Raw genomic sequence first — 5,398 nt, 5'->3', positions numbered from 1 at the left:
CCAAACTGTGCAGCTCTGCATCTGCATCCTGGCCCATCCTCACCCTTCTGCCCCCAACCCTCACCTCCTTGTACCCCCAATATGTTTTTCCCAATAAAAAAAATATTAAAAAAGAAGACAAGAATGTTCCCAAATGTTACATCATGCTGTCAGAAGAAAAGGAAAGAGGGGAAAAAAACAGTCATTCCCAGATGGACAGTGCTTTTATTGACTCCCAGTCTCATAAAACCTGGTCATAGTCCAGCCCCACCTAGGAAGTAGGGTGATTGGCCAGGAAAGGGACTACTTCCTGATACAACCACATTTTGGCTCCTGCCAGAAATACTAGGGCATTGGTAAAAGTGCAAGAATTTCTTTTCCATTTCCTGGGAAACTCCAGCTCTCTTCCATGAGAGTGAGAGAGACCAGATAGCTAGCAATTCTAGGCCTTAACTACACCCATGGTAGCAAAAGTCAAGAATCCAATGACAGGTTGCAATGAGAAAATCTACTGTCCAGGACTTCTCCAAAATTCTGAAGAGCAAGGATGCCAGTTTAAAGACTGTCATTCAACTGATCTAATGTTGGTCTTTTCAATTTTCTTCTATGAAGCTAAAAGTTGGACAATGATTAAAGAAGATCATTAACCTTTGAGAAGTGAAGAATCGGTCCCTTTGCATTGTGGCGTTGGAGTCTTGACTATACCATGGACTGCCAAAAAAACAAAACAATCTGTCTTGGAGGAAGTGCGATCAGGCGGCTTTTTAGAGGCAAGGCTGATGAAACTTTGTCTCATGTAATTTGGGCATCATGTCAGGCAGGAGAGACCATCATGTCTGGTAGGTTTGGCTACCTTCTTTCAAGGTTTGGCTACCAGAAAAATAAAGTTCTGTTCACTGTCCTGAGACCCCTCTGTAATAAACTGAAGGACATGAACCTTTGACCAATCGTGTAATCCCACTGATCTGTTAGGGTCTTGTCACTACCAAATTATATTTCTTAGATAATTTTAACTTGCCTGATGATCTTCAGTCAGTTATGAGTTTTGCAACCTTCAGTTCTTGATTGACGAGATAAAAATATAACCTGTTCTGGAGTCTGCCAGAGTGGCCATTTTCACTCTTTGACAATGGATGTTTCCTAGACCATCTCTAGCTCTCAATAAATTTCACTTACTTTTATTTAAGTTGATGTTGATTGTCATTTACTATCAATGAAATGACCTTGTAAAACATAGAATTTTTTCTTTTACCAGGATTTTAACAAGAATTTATTATGTTCTCATGGAAAAAAAAACCCAATCTTGGATACAAGGGGTTAGGATGGGAATAGTAGTTGTTTTGTATTCCATTAATTTTATATATATATATATCTTCCATTATAATAATATAATAAAATAGAATATAATAAATTTCATGGTATAAAAGACAGAGAGTACAAAACACAAATCTGTTTCCAGAAAGGGAAGGTTTGTGGGTGAGTTAAGGGTAGGGGAAGATCTCAAGTTTATTTTGCACTTTTAAGAAGAAAAGGGTAAGTTATTTTAGAAACAACAACAACCACAGGAAGGAAAGACTGAGTTATTTTATAAAAGGAGAGATTATGCAAATCAGTAGGATTCAACAGCTGGCCCCCAAGATGGCATCTTTCTGATTAGGTATTTAGACGTCAGAAAATACACTCCTAATATTTCATCTTTCAAGATGGAGTCAATGATGGGGCATGCCCTGTGGCTTCTTCCTGTGTCTTTGATCACTTTTTTTTTCATTTTTTTTCAATATTGCAACAGGATATTTTAATTTTTTTCTCACTGTAGTTAACTTCTTTCTTTTAATTATTTTCTGAAATTTTATTTTATACTGTTTACCTACAAAGTTCATATATGAAGTTCATGTTGTTGTTGTTGACTGCCTTCGAGTTGAGCACGACTCAGCGATCCTAAGAACAAAAGGCCTGAAGCCTTTCTATAACTAACTATTGACACTTATCAAATTTCATAGAGTTTCCGGAGGCATGTTATTTAGGAAGTGCATGCCACTCCTGCTTCCACATGGAGTTCATATACATTGTATTTCACACCAGACCTTTCCCCTTTCCTTTACCAATCCCTTTCTTAGCCCATCAAGTTGTGCAACCCCACGTTAAAGTCCTCTCCCTGACCCCAATCCTCATATACACGCTACAATAATGGTTTGTACAGTATTTGTCTTTATGAGACTGAGTTAATTCACTTAGTTGATGAATGGGAACTTTCTAAAGATAAAATCTCTGTGCTTATCAAAAACTTTTTTCAACAGGGTGAAAAGAAAACCTACTGACTAGGAGCAAACATTTGGCAATACCGTCTCAGACAAGGGCTTCATAACCAAAGTCTACAGAATCCTATGTGGTCTCCAGAAGAAAAAAGACTGATAATCCAATTACAAAATGGGCAAAAGACATGGAAAGACTTTTCACAGAGATGGACATTTGGATGGTCAATAGACACATGAAGAAATGCTCCAAATCACTGGCAATAATAGAGATGCAAATAAAAACCACAATGAGATACCATCTTACCCCAGTAGCAGTAGCAAAATTTAGCAGAACATCAAGTAATAAATGTTGGAGAGGATATGGCGAGATAGGAACTACAGTATTGTTGGGATTGTAAAATGGTACCACTCTGGAAGGCAGTTTGGCGCTTCCTCAAAAAGAAATTCCATTTAATTACTTTTATTATCTCTGTATTAGCACAGAACAAGAAAAATATTTTAAAACCACTAAAACAGGAATTGTTTGTAAAGCCAAACGTCATTAGGAAGGAACACCTGAGGGTGTCTATATTAGCTGAATCCCAAGGTCCTTATGTTGACTGTATCCCTGGGCCTGTAATGAGGAAATACCTGCAGTGCCTGTGTTAGCTGAATGCTGACCTTACTGGGAACTGCCACAGGGAAAAATAGTTTGCTAGGAAAGTAAGGTAGTTTTATTCAGCCTATTAGGCAAACAGCTGAATTACAAAATGGGAAAATAGGATAGTCAGATTTGAAGCAAACCCAGCAGTAATTCAATTAAAATTTTCCTTCCTAAACTCTGAAAAAGTTAAGGAAACTCTGGAATTCTCCCTTCACTCTGAAAGCTGGCTGGCTGGCTGACGGCCGTCTTGATGGTGGTTTCATCTTGATGGCGGGCAAGCAAGGGAAGTTTCTGGGGTCCTTTTTGTTGTGTGTTACTGTTCGTTTCCCCCCCTCAAAAGTGGGTGGCCCTTGAGCCTTAGACTAAAGGTAAGGATGGAGCCCTGCTCGAGCATGTGGATTTAATATTGTTGATGAGGGGATGGGTCTGTGGGCTGCCCTGGGGCCTGGAGACTTGGAAGCCTCCTTCCACTCTGAAAGTCAGCTGGCTGGTCGGCGGTCATCTCAATAGTGGTTTCGTCTTGATGGTGGTCAGGCAAGGGTAATTTCTGGGGTCCTTTTTGTTGTGTGTTACTGTTTTTCCTCCTCCCCACAAAAGTGGGTGGCCCTTGAGCCTTAGACTAAGGGTAAGTGTGGAGCCCTGCTTGAGGGTGTGGATTTAAAATCCTGTACAGCCCCTCGGGCCAAATTTATTAATTCTGAAGAATGTTCTTTAGAAGACACAGCAATCATTTGTCTATTTGCTGTACTGAACAACTTGGAGTTACTGTGATGCTGAACACTATCCCATAGTTGTGTCAAATACCATAATGGTTACCCATTATGTACAGTAGTTGGATGAGCTTCCAGATTGATTCATGTTGGGAAGCAGGAGTGGCATCCACTTCCTAAACTAGGTACCTCTGGATACTTTACTATAAATGTACAGAAATGATGTTAATCATAGAACTGAGTTCAGGTCTTTTGTGCAAAGCTTACTCTGAGTCATATTTGACTTGATAACACTTGATGCTGTTGTTGTTGTTATGTGCCATCGAGTCACTTGTGACTCATAGCGACCCTATGTACAAGAGCCCTAAACACCGTTCTATCCTGTGCCAACCTCGCCGTCTCAAACACACTCATTCCCACCTAATCATTGCTAAATGAGACTAGTGCTGTTATATCTGGAGGAATATTCTTCCACTTTGCACATCACTCTTTTGTCAATGTGCTATATGAGGTAACCTGGGTTTGTTATGATGCTGAATCTTGGTCCATGGGAATATAAAATACCAGAATGGTTTCCCACTGTAGACAGTGGAGCTCCCAGTTGTAAAGCAGGTTGGGAAGCAGCAGTGGCATCCACTTCCTAAACCACATGCCTCTGCAAACTCTATGAACTTGGAGAAACAATGATAGCTATGGAAAGGCATTAGGTCTTTTGTTCATAGAGTCACTATGAGTCAACCTCGACAATCAGCAACAACAACAAACTCTGATATAACAACAACAATCTATGATATAAGGTCAGAAGGTCTTATCTGTTGTTATTGTTAGGTGCTGTCAAGCTGAACTATGACACATAGCCATCTTTACACTCCTCACCATGCTAAACTCATTGTTACAGTCCCTGTGTTAATATATCTCCTCGAAGGTATACCTCTTTCTCTGACCCTCTGCCATCCCCAGCTTGATGCCTTTTTTCCAAAGCCTGGCCCCTGTTGATAACATGCCTAAAGTATGTGAGACAAAGTTTTGACATCCTTGCCTCAAGGGGTACCTTAGTTGCACTATTTCCAAGACAGATGGATTTGTTCTTTTGAAAGGTCATGGTATCTACCACACTCTTCCTCAATGCAATTCAGAGGCATCAATTATTCTTTGGCCTTTCTTACTTATTGTACAACTTTCTGATGCGTACAAAGCAATTGAAAAGACTTTGACTTTGCATCGGGCTCCCTTTAATCATTAAATTGATGTCCTTGCTCTTTAGCACTTTGGAATAGTCCTTGCTAGTAGTTTTTCCAAACATAATAACATCGTTTTTACATATATAGATTAGAACATTTGATCATAATAACATCTTTTGATTTGTTGGCTGCTGTATTTTTCTCTGTTTGGAAAGCTAGAAGTCTGAATTCAGGGAACTGGCTGCAGGGAAAGGGTCTTTCTGTCCACTTCGGAAGAAAATTTTTTCTCTCATTTTCAGCATCCTTGGAAATTTCTGTCTGATGTTGTTCTTTTCCCCATCCCTGCCTGCTTGCTCCTGCACCTAATCATTTCTTTCTTAAACTCATTGCTGTTGAACAGGTTCCAAGTCAAAGCTGACCCTCCATTGGGTTTGGGAGGCTGTAAATTGCACAGAGATTGCCCATTGCTCTCTCATGGAGCTGCTGGTGGATTCACACTGCCAGAGAGATGTGGCCTTGACTTAGCAGAACCTCAGATTGCACCACCAGAGCTCCTTGAGAGGTTTAAAGCACATCCCCTGATGATACAGCCTCATTAACGTAACTGCACAAATAAGTTGTTTCATAAGG

The sequence above is a fragment of the Elephantulus edwardii genome, unplaced genomic scaffold (assembly GCF_000299155.1).
Source record: "Elephantulus edwardii isolate Elephantulus edwardi_28Jun2011 unplaced genomic scaffold, EleEdw1.0 scaffold00150, whole genome shotgun sequence".
Lineage (NCBI taxonomy): Eukaryota > Metazoa > Chordata > Mammalia > Macroscelidea > Macroscelididae > Elephantulus > Elephantulus edwardii.
This window is presented reverse-complemented; position numbering follows the sequence as displayed.